Source organism: Phyllobates terribilis, unplaced genomic scaffold (genome assembly GCF_046119375.1).
Source record: "Phyllobates terribilis strain yellow unplaced genomic scaffold, ASM4611937v1 Scaffold_415__1_contigs__length_1637097, whole genome shotgun sequence".
In the NCBI taxonomy this organism is placed as follows: Eukaryota; Metazoa; Chordata; class Amphibia; order Anura; family Dendrobatidae; genus Phyllobates; species Phyllobates terribilis.
This window is the reverse complement of record NW_027363175.1, coordinates 578,559-595,051: the sequence shown is the minus strand read 5'-3', so window position 1 is coordinate 595,051 and position 16,493 is coordinate 578,559. Positions and strand designations below refer to the sequence as shown.

The 16,493-nt window shown below is 45.9% G+C and overlaps 1 long non-coding RNA gene across 2 annotated transcripts in view; it reads right to left on the bottom strand.

The window, feature by feature from the left end:
• Positions 1-2,922: 2,922 nt before the first annotated feature.
• The window catches only part of LOC141226852 (uncharacterized), a 49,665-nt gene continuing 36,094 nt past the window's right edge, over positions 2,923-16,493 (bottom strand). Inside the window, exons 3-5 of one of the 2 annotated variants that reach the window (XR_012293970.1) lie at positions 7,265-7,672; positions 3,994-4,125; positions 2,923-3,135 (exon numbers count right to left, since the gene is read on the bottom strand). This is a non-coding gene — a long non-coding RNA (uncharacterized lncRNA). The remainder of the gene's footprint in view (positions 3,136-3,993; positions 4,126-7,264; positions 7,673-16,493) is intronic. The other variant, XR_012293971.1, reaches the window with a different exon arrangement.

Sequence of the window (16,493 nt, the reverse complement as noted above, 5' to 3'; positions counted from 1 at the left end):
ACCACCAACGCACAGTCCTGCTCTCCTCTGGAGACCTCAGTCCCCGGACAAACTGTTCCTTCAGCATTTTGTTCTCATTTTCAACGCTGGTTGGACTAACCTGGTTTAGAGCCCGCAGGGCCCCCTGTAGACGCCAGGCGTAGTCCCGAACATTGTCCTCTGGTTGTTGGGAACAGCTGTAAAACCTCATCTGGAGGTCCGCCTCAGTAAGGTCCTCAAAGACAGTCTGTAGTTTTTGAAATATTGCGGACACTGACTCCTGGTCTGCGGCCGATCAGGTTTCCACTTCCCGCTCCGCAGCACCGGTCAGCTGTCCTAATACAACGGCGGCTCTTTGTTTGCCGGTCATGGAGTACATGTCCAAGATACCACATATCTTCCGTTTGAATCCAGACAGGGTATTTGGTTTGCCGTTGTACTGGGGGAGCCACTTTGCTCCAGGAATGTACGGTAAAGTCATAGGAATTACGGGTGTTACAGGCGCTGCTGGTGGAGCGGCGGCTTCGGCCTGCTCATCATCGGGCTGAACTTCAGGGACGTTGACCGGTAGGTTGGCGTTCTGCTGCTTGTCGGACATCTTGGCACCCCCCTAGTTAACCGTGGCCTACCTTCTGTTTTTTTTCTTCCGGTAGGCCGCAGCTCCGCAGGTGACGGTTGTCTTCAGGACCTTGCGTCCTACGTCAGAGCGTTCAGCGATGCTCCTTACAGGAACTGGCGCTTCTAGCTTTGACGTCAAGGCGTGGGGCGTGTCCGGGGCTTAGCGCTCTTTTGAAGGTACGCCCCTTATTTTCCCGCGGTTACGCCCTTCTTCTTGCTCAACGGCCCAACAATGGCGGCAACCTTCACCACAACTTTACGTACACAGTTCAGAATAAAGGCGCACAGTACCCGGTGGCAACGGGCACAACACTCTGTCGTTGCAGCGGGCACGTAATCCTGTTCGTGACGCCAGTTGGAGATGACTAGCCCAGGGGATGGGGGAAGACTCGGTTACCCGGGCCTTTAGCCTTAAGGAGGTCGCGGTGGTCGGCTCCCGGGCCCGTACTCTGGGGTCTCTCTTTAAAAAGGCGTTGATAGATGTTAAGTTTATAAAAGTTCGTGACGCCACCTGTGGCTTCTGGTGAGGATCACCAGCGCTGCGCAGTCCACTGAGGCCAATGATAAGGCAGCTGGATGGTATAGCTCCCACAGATGGAGCTAGGCCTCAGGGCAGTGTATGACGGGGTATGCAGGACAGAGAGACTCAGCCGCGTCAGAGCAAGAACAAGGACAGACACAATAGTCACTTCAGTACCTTTTACTGATGGAAATTCAGGCACTCCCCGGAGCAATGTAGGGTGAAGGGTGTATGTCCGGATCCTCCCCAATGAGCGGGTTTTGGGCCTCCTGTTCCTTGCCTCTGCTTAGTAAGTTTCTGACCTGCCTGAAGCTAGGCCTAACTTTGTCTCTGTCCTGCGCTGGCTGTCCTTGTGGTAGGGCCTTCTCTTGGAGTGCACTCTCCCGACCTACGGGGCCTATGTGTCTCCTGGCTCTGGTACGTATCAGCCCTTTAGCGATCCTGGGACTTGTAGTTCTCCAGGGATTCCGGTTATATCTTACTGGGTCGTGGATATCCCGGTAAGCTTCGGACCCGGTGTCCGGTAAATTCTTCTTCGGGGTGAGCTAGTTAAGCTCCTCTGCCCCCTATGTACTAACTCTCTCTACTCGCCTTCGGCCTACTCGGGCCCTCAATAGGCTACTCGCACTAACGGCAGCTTGCCGCGCTTCACCGATCTTATGGCGCCGGCACACCTAAGCTCACTATTCTGAGCTACGACTCAACCGGGCTCAACTCTGTATTCAGGCTTGCACTAACTGAACTCTCCAGAGGAATTGCGGAGTCACTGAGCTCCACTGCAGACTGCCCTGTTTCTGTGTCTCACTCTGCAGGAACTGACTGCCTGGCTCCACCTTCCCTTCTTTATATATCCCTAACAGCTCCCTCTGGTGGTCTGAGGTGGAAGGTGGAGATGTGTGAATGGTTATGGGGGCCTCTTGTGGAGGAATCCGTCAATACACCCTTCTAGGATCTGTGATACCAAGCACAGCTGGGCTTCACACAGGGTCTGGACTTATAAAGAGGGGAAGAGGGAGGAAGAAGAGGATTATTGGGTGAAAGCCAGGAGGAGAGGAGAAAAAGAACATGGGACACACAATTTAACCCCTTCAGCAGGGCACAGCAGTCAAGGGGCATTCAATTAAAGATTGACGTGCCCTGCAGACTGCTGAGACCCAACAACAATATTTCCTCAAAAAGTCCCATGGAATAACGACAACACACAGATCTTAACCAAAACTCCTTTTAATGGGTAGAAGTCGGTCACAGCCAAAAAGGACATGCTCAGTATTTAACCGGTATAAAACTCGGTTAAGGCACTATTGGCCAGCTGAAACGGGTGCAAATCCATATGCCACAGCTGGACTCCCAGCGCAAGTCAGACTTCGTCCCGGAAAAAAACATCAAGATGGAGAAAATGACCGCTAAGGAGGAGCGGAGTATTTATACTGCGCTCCGCCCCCCACCCATTTGGTAAAAAGCTTGTTCTATGCTATCCTGGAGACCGGAGAGAAAAATATCCAGCCCTATTTCCGTCAGATGGACTCCATCGGGTAGCATAAGACTGGAATTGTCTCCCTCAAGTTGGTGATGCCTCATGACCACTCCGGCCTTAAAACGGATAAAGCGGGACAAGCGGGCATTAAGCGTGCGCACAGAACGTTCAACTGCCGCCGCATCTCTCGCGCCCTGCCATGCAACACGTGACATGACCTCTGACCAAATCAGAGTAAGCTCTGGAAAAAGTCTGTGGAATTTATCCACGTCGGAGCGCATGATTGTGAGGAGTTCCGCTAGGTGAAAGGAGCAGAGATCATTCCTGCCCGCATGCAGGACTAGAATTAAGGGAGAGGAAGCAGTCTGAGCTATCCGCACCACCTCGGGAAGAACCTGAGGCCAGGTCAAGCCTCTTATTCCTCTCAAAAAAACGTTGATGCCGTGGAACCCAAGACCTCTGCCACCTGGTCGACGTTCTGCTCTTTGGGATGCCCAGAAGATGTAAGAGTGGCCCAGTATCCTCACTGTGTGTTTTACACCATCTATGAAGAGATAATAAAGTTAGTGAAGCAATAAATTCGGTCTGATGTATCTTGCAAAACAGGAGGAACGCCATCTACCAATGTGCTGGATCTCGGAGTTAGGCAAACCAGCACGGGCTGCTTCGGTAGCAGCTGCTATCCTAAAGGAGTACGTACCAAATACCTTGAGAGGAAGGCCTACGAAAGCTAAACATTTCCAAAAAAACTAGATTGAAATTGAAAAACCGTAAGAGGAGAACCATCCTCATGTGAGAAAAAGGAGTCACCAGATCGCCAGAATGATAAGTAATTATTAACAAGGGTTAAAGGACAAATAGGACCGGGGATGGTAAGAAGGGGAACCCATGAACAAATACCGGACGGGTCAATTTTCGATTTCCGAAAGTGGATACGGAGACCTCGGTCACAGGGAGTGATACCATCATACTGGAGTCCTCCTGAAGTGCGCTTGGATGGGGACACCAATTCACTAATGCGCAAAGCACCAAACCAAAAAACGCGAGTCAAAAAGCGGCAGAGAGTAGAGCAGACTTGAAAGGAGAAGAGCGGACAGCGGGAGTGGGTTGATTAGGCGGGTAAGTAAACTGAAAGAAATGGGCCGTCTGTTCTCCTGACGAGTGTGCTCCCTCCTCCAACCCATAATAGCCTGCCGAATGATGAAAACCTTAGTAACATCGTTCCAACCTAAGAGGCGAAAATAAACACCGAGATCAGATAGGCGGTTCTGTGCAACGGCTCCTGAAACACCCATGCTACGCAAGTAAAGTAAATATTCGATTGTGACCTCCAGACGGGCAGCGTCGGATGCTGCTGCTGATCTATCCCCAAATAGGTTATGCCACTCATTCCATGCCTTACCGTAAGAACGCCATGTAGATGAGGCCACTGAAGATCTCACCAACTCCATCAATCTTTCTCTACCACCTCCCACATGAGGGATGGGCATGGATGCCCCTCTGGTTTGGCTGCGGGGAAACATTCCCGGAATTTCTGCCAATCGAAACGAGAAAGAGAATCAGCAATGACATTATTTGTACCCGGAACATGGCGGGCTTAAAACCAGATGTTTAAACGTAAGCATTTTAATACCAGGAATCTGAGTAATTTGATAACCAGGGGAGATGAGGATGACAAGTGATTTATGGCGTGTACAATACTCATATTGTCAGTCCAATAACAGATCCGTTTATCCCTGAGGGATGGGCCCCATAAAGAAATGGCTGTGATGATAGGAAATAACTCTAACCAAGTAAGGTTTTTAACCCAGCCCTCAGTGCGCCAAGATTCCGGCCAAGGTTCGGCACACCATTGGTCTCCAAAAATGACACTGAAACCAGTAGATCCAGCGGCATCGGAAAAAAGGGAGAGATCCTCATTAGTCAATTCCGATGACTAAAAGAATGTATATCCATTATAGGACAAGAGGAACTCCTTCCCAACCAGCAAGTCTGCTTTCAAAGGAGGTTTTATCCGAATTCTATGATGGGGAAGCTTGATGCTTTTGGTCGAGAGGGATAAACGTCTGGAAAAATTCTCCCCATAGGCATTACTGTGCAAGCAAAGTTAAGGAGGCCTAGCATGGACTGCATTTGACATAGTGTTACTTTGAGGACAGAACAAAATCCTTCAATCTGGGACAGCAATTTTGAATTTTTTTCTGAGGGAAGGCGAAAAACCATGGCAACGGAATCAATCTCAATTCCTAAAAAGGATAGCGAAGTAGTAGCAAAAGTTTTTCCACTGGATAAGGGAACGCCAAAATACGACGCGAAAAAAATAAAATTGTCCAGCAAAAATTGACAGGACCTGGAATCTGGTGGTCCCACAAAAAGAGAATCGTCAAGATAATGGATTATAGCGGAGGAACCTGTTTCATACTTAACCACCCATTCTAGGAAAGAACCAAATAATTCAAAATAATAGCAAGAGATGGAACAACCCATGGGAAGGCAGGTAGATCTCACATCACCGTTACTTTCTGAGTAGCAACGTCTTCGGAAAGTTTATGAAGCTACATTTACAGAAAACATGGGTCCACTGGCTTTACTAAACGCCATCTACAAATTCGAGCTTCAAGATTTGGAGAGGTGTGTATTGCAAGAATTTTTATCACCCAACCACTTTGAGTAGCAGAAGGAGAGATAGCATTAGCAAACTCTCAAGAACTATCTGCATTCTACAATGATGGAACAACGGTTAAACAGCCGAGCCCTTCTGTCAATTGAGCATGAGCTCGCCAGACACCTGAATATTAAAGACCTGATTAAGGATTTTTCTAACCAGCAGGTAAAACGACTGCCTGTTCCATACATGTAAATTTGCATCTTCACATCTTCTACATGTAGCCAGTTTTACATTAGTGTGTTATTGCCATGTATGTTCCCCTGTATTATGGATGAGTGTCCTAGCCTGACTGCGGGATTACTGACCCAAAGTCCTAGCATTAGACAGATGTAACAGATCGGATAGTAATGTTTCAGTTCTGAGACCTGCACCTGACTGACCCTGCGATGCACTATCCGTACCCCAGATGGGAATACCCATTTAATATTAGGGCTCAGTTTTTAGGATAGAGCGCACTATTGTTTGTTGTTCTTGAATTTATGGAAATACATCTTTATTATTATGGTTCATTTCCTTAGATCGTGTGCAAAACTGTTTGTTGTTTTAATATGTTTTCTGACATCACAAAATGACCTTATTTTCATTGTATTAATTGGTTATACGTTTTGTCTTTGTTTTGTTACATTATAATTTTGCACTTTACATAATTGACCAAAGGATTTAACTAAATGACTCTTATGAAAAATAGATTTAATTAGCGAAATGTTTAGTGGGAATGTTTTACAAAACTTTTATGTTAAGGGCATTGACCATGCTCTGGTTATTCTTAACCAATGTGTGTGTGAGATGATTAAAAGGCCCTTAATGCAGAAATTCAACATAGAAATATAGTCTATTTCCCATATTTCGTATTTAGTGCCGAAGTTCAAGAAAGACCATAATACTAAGTGCCTTATCATCATCTCAAACACATTGGTAAAGAATAACCAGAAAATTGCCAATCCTTTTAATCATAGTTTAACTTTTTGGAAGAATTTACTTTAAAGTTTGTCACCCCTTATATCATAAATAATAAATAAACAGAAATTGCTTTTCTAATAGAATAACACGTCCAGAAGAGATTCCTTTTCAGCAGTCACCTCATTATCATAGCCAGCAGGATTACAATGAGAGATAACAGAATCCACCATTCACATTAGGTCGTGTCACAGCTCACCTCTTCCCCTTTCCTGCACAATGACATCTGCATGTCACTAAACATGAGAACATGTATAGAAAACTCTCCCTAGGAATTAGACTCCCATATTTTGTCTTGTGATATATATACATCCATATGTCTATTGTTCATATCTCCAAACAGGCAAGACAGCAGATTTCCATAAATGTACAGAAAACAGGATACAATAATCTGAAGTCAGAAATACAGATTATAAAAAAATTATCACAATCTGGTTTCAATTAGTTTAAAAAATGTACGTCACTCATTCCCTTAAAGAAAAATAAGCAAAATATACCTAAAAAGAATATTGGATAGTTTAAGAAATGTTTAATAGGTTAGAGTAGAGTAGGGCCCTGCCAAAAGAGTCTACCTTGTCGTGGTGGCAGGCTTAAAAAATCTTTTGGCCAAAACAAAAGCTGATGGCTGTGTATGTGATATGGTGTTCGATGGGAACTGTTTATATGTGATTGGTGAAACCGAGGTGCAGAAGCAGAGTTTTTCCAAGAGTGGGAGGTGGGACGGTGGAAAGTTTGAGGGGTGGAGGCGGGGCTGGTGTGGAGTCTCAAGGGTGCCCGGAAATGTTGCCAGTATGGGGTGCTGAAATTCCTGGTGGCAGCCCTGCTTCAGTATGTAGCAAAAATCACAGTCTCCTACTCTCCACAGGCATGTGTTCAAAGGAGTATGTTACGGATCCGGGTGGTGGAACCTCTGTGCTGCGGTGCAAGGAGGGACCAGAGGGGCGTAAGTAGCTGTCAACTCGGACTGACCAAGGTCATACGGCGGCTCAATCGACTCCGTGACCAGGGAAGACCGAGCAGAGAGACCAGGTGCTACTCTGGGACCAACCTTGTATGAGAGCAGGTGACTCCCACGGGTCAGAAGGCAGGAACTGACCGGTACAGCAGATGAGCACGGCAGGCAGGCTGACGGGTGATCCGGGTAGGCAGACTGGCAGACACGGCAGATAACAAGCAGGAGCCTCCAGATAGGCTGACTGGTAGGCACGGTAGGTAACAGGCAGGTGCTTCCAGGTAAGCAGGCGGGCAAGGCCCATAGACAGACTGGCGGACTTGACTGTAGACAGACTGTCGGGCTGGAGAGTAGACAAGCTGGCGGACTGGACTAGTAGTCAGGCTGGCGGGCTGGACTTGTAGTCAGGTTGGCGGGCTGGACTTGTAGTCAGGCTGGCGGGCTGGACTTGTAGTCAAGCTGGCGGGCTGGACTGGTAGTCAGGCTGGCAGCAGGACCTGAGGGCTGAAGCAGAGTTTAACACACAAAGCTACAACCTTGCATGGGCACCTCCATCTTGGAGGAGGTGCCTTTTATATGAGAGGTCCTCCGGTCATTGGCCGGGGACTCCTTAGGACGGCGTGCGCGGCCCCTTTAAGAGGGCGCCCTAAGCACAATGCCCGGGAAGCTGCGCGCCGGCAGAAGCAGGAGCGCCGGAGGACGCCGGGAGGGGAGCGCGGCGGTAAGAGGGACGGCGTCTCTGCCTGTCAAGGCGCAGAGACACCGATACTACAGAGTATTGTCATGACAAGCACTGGGGTGTTCAGAAAACCTCAAGCTGTCATGACAACCCTTTGGCACCCCACAATCATGATGCAGGGACAGTTAGAACAGTGTGCCCCACCTGGACCAGTCGCTGTAAATTCTGCCATCACAGATAGTTAGCGGCATATAACAGGTTAACGGTCGCTTCCCTCCACTCGCATCTGTTAGAGGCAGATGATGGCTGAATAATGCAGCCATCATTTGTCGGCTCAGTTCCCAAGTCCACATCAAAGAACGGGACCTGGGATTTGTTATTTTTTTCTATAAACCGTTTTGGTTTTTCCTTTTTTTACTTTAGTCCCTTTACAGAATGTGAACCTGGTTGAGCTTTATTGCACGATGCTGCGAGGCATGATTTACAATTACAACTGTGGGGGCCATTGTGTGAGTTGGTTGACTAAAAGAGCCCCCTACCTTTATTTGACAACCTAGATGCCACTGATACTATAGGTTGCGGCATCAAAGGCGTTAATTAAAGATAACAGCTAGGATCACAGACATTGACTGCTCAGTTCCTGCGGGAGCCCCTCAGTGATCCAGCTGGAATGGTGCCAGCACCGGAGGTGAGTATAGCTCCTATTATTTTACTTTGTGGAAACATATTGATTGAGAAGGGTTGGTCCTAGTAGTGAACATCAGAGAGAGACTTGCGGCCTAGCCGGAAAACCCAGTGATCCCCGCTAGGGCCAGAGCTTCATAGAGAACTTACATGGAAACTCACACGACTGGGCACACCACCTTTGTGAAGAGAACATTAACGTTAAATAGTGAAAGACTTTCTCTGCTATCCCAAGCTTACTGTTATTAGTTCTACTGTTGATTTGCCTTGTTACTAACACTTTACAGTTTAAAGTATATACCGTATATACTCGAGTATAAGCCAACTGTTTCCGCACACTGAACTCATCATCTTTCCTTCATCTCGCATATCTTCCCCACCTGATCTTTCTATCACAATAAATGACATCACACTTTCCCCGGTCCCCGGAGTAACCCCTGACTCTGCCCTGTCCTTCAAACCCCACATCCAAGCTCTTGCCACCTCCTGTGGCCTCCAGCTCAAAAGTATTCCCAGAATCCATCCTTTCCTCAACCCTCAATCTATTAAACTGCTTGTTCATGCCCTCATCATCTCCCGCCTCGACTACTGCAACACCCTCCTCTGTGGCCTACCTGCTAACACTCTCGCACCCCTCCAGTCCATCCCCAACTCTGCTGCTCGACTGGTTCATCTCTCGCCTCACTATTCCTCTGCTACCCCCCTTTGCAAATACCTTCACATGCTAATAATAATAATAAAAAGTAATTTTTCATTTAACTTTGCATGAAGCCCTGTGGGTTATACAAAATTTCTGAATACGGTTTTGAATATTTTGAGGTGTATACATGACATATAGGTCCCTCAAAATCTTTTCAAATGCGTAGATGGTCCTGAAAAACTGAGGGATGGGACATTTCATTGGCATACAAAATTCAAAGTACAAAAATGAGACTTTTTCTAAATATTTATCAAATTTCCGATATTTTTTATATAAATGTCTATCATATTGACCTAAATTTACCACGAACGTAAACTACAATGTGTCAAGAAAAAAATTATTACCACATAAAATGGCACATATTAGTTTAAAAAATTTGGCTTGGTCAGGAAAGTAAAAAGTACCTTAAGTGGGAAGGGGTTAAAGAGTTATTCCCAATATATGTAATAATTCTGAAGTGGAGCAGACTCCACAATACAAACTGTTTATTTTATTAAAATAAATACATTTCTTAGACCTGATGAGGCTTGTTTGGTTGCATTAAAAATCCACTTGCTTTTGAGCCGAAACATTGGCACCTGTTCACACGGGCCAATAAATACACCATTTTTTATGTAATTTTCTATTAAGTGCTACCATCTTTTTTGCTTACTTATATGCCGACACTGGGGTATCGTGTGCCGGGACCCTTGGAGCTCTCACCGCCATAAAACCTGAACGGCCGTGCAGTCCCTCCGCCTCTTATGGGACGTGCTGGTGAAGGTGCGTACGCAATGACATCATCGCGTACGCGTCTGCATAGAGGGCCAAGATGCCAGTACAGAAGTGCAGCTGCAGGGGATTATATGAGAGGTAAGTATCAATTTATTTATTTTTAATAGAATTAATTAAATGGTCTTGGGGGAGAGCTCATGATGAACTGGGAGTGGAGGTTGGGGAAAGCACTTGGAGAATAGGGAGTGGGGGAAGGGGAGAGCACATGATGAATTGGGAGTGGGGGGGGAGAGAGCACATGGTGAATTGGGGGTGGGGAGAGCAAATGATGATTTTGGAGTGGGGGTGGGGAGAGCTCATGATGAACTGAGAGTCGGGGTGGGGAGAGCACATGGAGAATTGGAAGTGGGGGGTGAGGAGAGCACAAGGTGAACTGGAATTAAGGGGTGGGGAGAGCACATGGTGAACTGGGAGTGGGGGGTGGGGAGAGCACATGGTGAATTGGGAGTGAGGAGTGGATAGAGCACATTATTAATTGGGGGTGGGGAGAGCACATGGTGGGTGGGGAGAGCAAATTATGAATTGAAGGTGGGGGGTGGAGAGAGCAAATGGTGAATTGCGAGTGGGGGATGGGGAGAGCACATGGTGAATTGGGGGTGGGGAGAGCAGATAATGATCTGGGGGGTGGGGAGAGTACATGGTGAATTGGAAGTGGGGGGTGGGGAGAGCATATGCTGAATGGGGGGGTGAGGAGAGCAAATGATGAATTGGGAGTGGTTGGGGAGAGCAAATGATTAATTGAGAGAGGTGAGTGGGGAGAGCAAATTGTGAATTGGGAGTGTGGAGAGCACATGGTGAATTGGGGGTGGGGAGAGCAAATGATGAAGTGGGGGTGGGGAGAGCAAATGGTGAATTGGGGGTGGGGAGAGCAAACGGTGAATTGGGAGTGGTGGGTGGGGAGAGCAAATGGTGCATTGGGAGTGGGGGTGGGGAGAGCTAATGGTAAATTGGGAGTGGGGAGAGAAAATGGTCAATTGGGAGGGAGCGGTAGTGAGAGCTAATGGTGAATTGGGAGTGTGGAGTGCACATGATGAATTGGGGGTGGGAAGAGCAAATGGTGAATTGGGAATAGGGGGTGGGGAGAACTAATGGTGAATGGAGCAAATAGTGAGTGGGGGGTGGGGAGAGCAAACGTTGAATTGGAAGTGGGGGTAGAGAGCAGATGGTGAATTAGGAGTGCGGGTGGGGAGAGCAAATGGTGAATTGGGAGTGGAGGGTGGGGGGAGCAAATGGTGAATTGGGAGTGGGGGGTGGGGAGAGCTAGTGGTGAATTTGGAGTGGGGAGAGCTAATGGTGAATTTGGAGTGGGGAGAGCAAATGTTGAATGGGGGGTGGGGAGAGCTAATGGTGAATTGGGAGTGGGGGAGAGCAAATAATGAATTGGGAGTGGGGGAGAGCAAATGATGAATTGGGAGTGGGGGAGAATAAATGATTATGAATACAGGTTGGGAGAGAGCATGAACATGACATAATGAATTGGAGTGGAGGGGTTCATGTAAATATAATGAATTGGGGGAGCGGAAGGTACAGAGTGGGGGGTGTTGAGGATGCAGGAGTGTGACTGGTAATGAATTGGGAAAGAGTACAGGTGCTATTTAATTTATATATTTATTGGGTGGAGAAAGTGGCTATTTACAGTTAGTGGGGGGGGCCGTGGTGGATTACAATTTGTATTTGGAATGGTGGGTTGCATAATAACTAATTATATATTAATGGTGGGTGCACATCTGTATTCAGCTGCGTAATGTAGAAATTGGGGAATGTGCTCTAGATAACTGTGTGCTATTTTATGCAGAGACGAGTCCTGGCTGGAAGAAGTGAGGTCGGTCTGCGCTGGATGAAAGTGAAAAAAAGCGAAGATGAAGGACTTCAACTAGAGACGTCACTTGTGAGTCAGTGTGTTCTCTGTACAATGACACTATATACTAATGTGCAGAGCTCCTGTGTATGTCACTGGTGATCACTGTATTACCTGTACACTATACACTATATGGAGAGCTCCTGTGCATAATGTCACTGGTGATCACTGTATTACCTGTACACTATATACACAGCTCCTATGTATAATGTCACTGGTGATCACTGTATTACCTGTACACTGACACTATATACAGAGCTCCTGTGTATAATGTCACTGGTGATCACTGTATTACCTGTACACTATATACACAGCTCCTATGTATAATGTCACTGGTGATCACTGTATTACCTGTACACTGACACTATATACAGAGCTCCTGTGTATAATGTCACTGGTGATCACTGTACACCGTCTACTATGTAGAGAGCTCCTGTGTATAATGGCACTTATGGTAATATTAGTATTTTTTTTTTTTTTTATTAATGATCAGTATTGTATTATTTGGTCACTATGTGGTGGTAATATGTGGTCCGGTCATGGTGTGGCGGTATTTGTCCCTTACACTGTGTGCAGAATTATTAGGCAAGTTGTATTTTAGAGGATTATTTTTATTATTGATCAACAACTATGTTCTCAATCAACCCAAAAGACTCATAAATATCCAAGCTTAATATTTTTGGAAGTTGGAGTGTTTTTTTTTTAGATTTGGCTATCTTAGGAGGATATCTGTGTGTGCAGGTAACTATTACTGTGCAGAATTATTAGGCAACTTAATAAAAACCAAATATAATCCTATGTCAGTTGTTTATTTTCACCAGGTAAACCAATATCAGTGCACAAAATTTAGAAATAAACATTTCTGACATGCAAAAACAAAAACCAAAAAAATTAGTGATCATTATAGCCACCTTTCTTTATGATGACACTCAACAGCCTTCCATCCATAGATTCTGTCTGTTGCTTGATATGTTTTCGATCAACATTGCGTGCAGCAGCCACCACAGCCTCCCAGACACTGTTCCGAGAGGTGTACTGTTTTCACTCCCTGTAGATCTCACATTTTATGATGGACCACAGGTTCTCTATGGGGTTCAGATCAGATGAACAAGGGGGCCATGTCATTATTTTTTCTTCTTTTAGACCTTTACTGGCCAGCCACGCTGTGGAGTAGTTGGATGCATGTGAGGGAGCATTGTCCTGCATTTAAATCATGTTTTTTTTTAACGATACCGACTTCTTCCTGTACCACTGCTTGAAGAAGTTGTCTTCCAGAAAGTGGCAGTAGGTCTGAGAGTTGAGCTTCACTCCATCCTCAACCCGAAAAGGTCCCATAAGTTCATCTTTGATTATATCAGCCCATACCAGTACCCCACCTCCACCTTGCTGGCGTCTGAGTCGAAGTGGAGCTCTCTGCCCTTTACTGATCCAGCCTCTGGCCCATCCATCTGGCCCATCAAGAGTCACTCTCATTTCATCAGTCCATAAAACCTTTGAAAAATCAGTCTTAAGATATTTCTTGGCCCATTCTTGACATTTTATCTTATGTTTCTTGTTCAAAGGTGGTCGTTTTTCAGCCTTCCTTACCTTGGCCATGTCCCTGAGTATCGCACACCTTGTGCTTTTTGATACTCCAGTAACGTTGCAGCTCTGAAATATGGCAAAGCTGGTGGCGAATGGCATCTTGGCAGCTTCACGCTTGATTTTCGTCAATTCATGGGCAGTTATTTTGCGCCTTTTTTGGCCAACACGCTTCTTGCGACCCTGTTGGCTATTTGCCATGAAACGCTTGATTGTTCGGTGATCACGCTTCAAAAGTATGGAAATTTCAAGATTGCTGCATCCCTCTGCAAGACATCTCACAATTTTGGACTTTTCAGAGCCCGTCAAATCTCTCTTCTGACCCATTTTGCCAAAGGAAAGGAAGTTGCCTAATAATTAAGCACACCTTATATAGGGTGTTGATGTCATTAGTCAACACCTCTCCTCATTACAGAGATGCACATCACCAGATTTACTTAATTGGTAGTTGGCTCTCAAGCCTATGCAGCTTGGAGTAGGACAACATGTATAAAAATTATCATGTGATCAAAATACTTATTTGCCTAATAATTCTGCACACAGTGTATATGTGGTATTATTTGGTGACCATTTGGTGGTAATATGTGGTCTGGCCATGGTGTGGCGGTATTTTTTCCTTGTATGTGGTATTATTTGATCACTATGTGGTGGTAATATGTGGTCTGGCCATGGTGTGGCGGTATTTTTTCCTTGTATGTGCTATTATTTGATCACTATGTGGTGGTAATATGTGGTCTGGTCATGGTGTGGCAGTATACCTTGTATGTGGTATTATTTGGTGACTATGTGATGGTAAATTGTGGTCCGGCTATGGTGTGATGGTTTTTGTTCCTTGAATGTGATATTATTAGTCATTTTAAAAAATGTATGTGACACATTCCTTTAAAGAAAAAGAAATAAAAATATACCTAAAAAGAGTATTGGATATTTTAAGAAAGGTTTAATAGGTTAGAGTAAAGTAGGGCCCAGCCAAAAGAGTCTAACTTGTCGTGGTGGTTGATTAAAAAAATCTTTTGGCCAAAACAAAAGTTGCTGGCTATGTATGTGATATATGGTTGAGTGGGAACTGTAAATCTGTGATTGGTGAGGGCGTGGTGCAGAAGTGGAGTTTTTCCAATATTTGGTGGTGGGACTGTGGAAGTTTCGAGGGGTGGAGGTGGAGCTGGGGTGGAGCCTGGGCGGAGTCTCAAGGGAGCTTGAAAATGTTGCCAATATTGGGCCCTGAAATTCCTGGTGGCAGCCCTCTATCTATCTGTCTATCTAAATAACAAAGTAAGGCTATGTGTGTTATGATCTGCAAGAAGAAATAAGGAAAGATAGGGGAAAGCTGTCCCTACAGTAAGACTAAGCTGAATCCCTACGATGTAGCGGGCTGCCTGTTCCTAGTGAACAGACCCACTTTTTTCTTCGGCTAGTCTGAACGAAGACCTATAGAATTAAGGAAGGGCTCCTAAAGAACTAAGGACTGGGACAAAAATGGGACACTTCCTAAACAGAAATTGTTGTAGAACACAAAAGACAAATTGACAAAAAGTACTAGAGGTCCAAGAGGACCAAGCAAACTGACAGAGCTAGGCACCGAAGCACCAGGCTAGCAAAACAGTCAAACAACACTGAAGTCCAGCAAAGCCAGAAGGGCAGAGCTGGAATATATAGGCAGGTGGTCACGTGGCCACAAAACACAAGATAGCAAAAACTAACAGGAGGGTTCTAACAGAACCCCCTCTTCTATGAGGATCCTCCTGATCCTCCAGGCCCAGGCCTTTGAGGAAACCTCCTGTGGAAAGCTTTAACTAGCCTAGGAGCAGAGACATCATCCGTCCTTACCCAGGAGTAGTCTTCGGGACCGAAACCCTTCCAGGAGACAAGATACTGTAATTTCCCTCTATGCCATCTAGAATTCAAAATACGAGAAATTTCATATTCGCCGTCTTCCACCACAGGAGGAACTGTGACAGTGGCGTCCCTATTAGATACGTCAGCCTTTTTCAAGAAGGAAACATGAAATACAGGATTAATCTTCCAGGAAGTAGGGACATCCAACCTAACAGCAGGTGGGTTAACAACCTGAAGCACTTTAAATGGACCCACAAACTTAGGACCCAGTTTTTTAGAGGGAATCCTCAAACGCAGGTTCTTCAAGGACAACCAAACCATGTCACCCACAGTAAACAAAACCTCTTTACGTTTCCTGTCAAAATACTTCTTGGACTTTTTGTTAGCCTCTTGAAGGTTACAACGTACATTAGTCCAAACTCTCTCTAAATCACCGGAAAAATTCTCCTCCTCCGGCACCGCCGACCCCAATTTGGAGAAAGAACCAAAAGACGGATGTCTCCCAGTACAACAAAAAAAAAGGAGAACACCCAGCAGAGGAGGATGTATGACTGTTAAGAGCAAATTCTGCGAGAAGCAGAAACTCCGACCACACCTCTTGATTGTCCGCCACAAAGCAACGCAAAAACTGCTCAACATCCTGGTTCTTTCTTTCAGTCTGTCCATTAGACTCAGGATGATAACCAGAAGAAAATGACAAATGGACTCCCAACCTGCACAAAAAGCACGCCAAAAGCAAGCCACAAACTGAGGTCCTCTATCAGAAAAAATATCCGTGGGAACACCATGGAGCTTGACAATCTCCTTAACAAATGCCTTAGCGAGTGTCTTGGCGCAGGGCAACTTAATGAATGGAACCAAATGACACATCTTACTAAAACGGTCCACGACCACCCAGATGACAGTAAAACCCTCGGACACAGGAAGATCAGTAATAAAATCCATAGTGAGATGCGTCCAAGGCGCACTAGGAACATCCAGAAGGCAAAGCAACCCCGCAGCAGGAGTATGTGAAGCCTTTGACCTAGCGCACACAGTACACTGACACACTCACTTGATGACTTCCTTCTGCCATCCAGGCCACCAAAAACTGCGACTGATCAGTCTCTTAGTCTCCGAAATTCCTGGATGACCTGCCAACAGAGACTCATGACACTCCACAAACAAATCTCTCCTAAAGGCTCCAGGCACGAACAACCTCCCATGGGGAGTG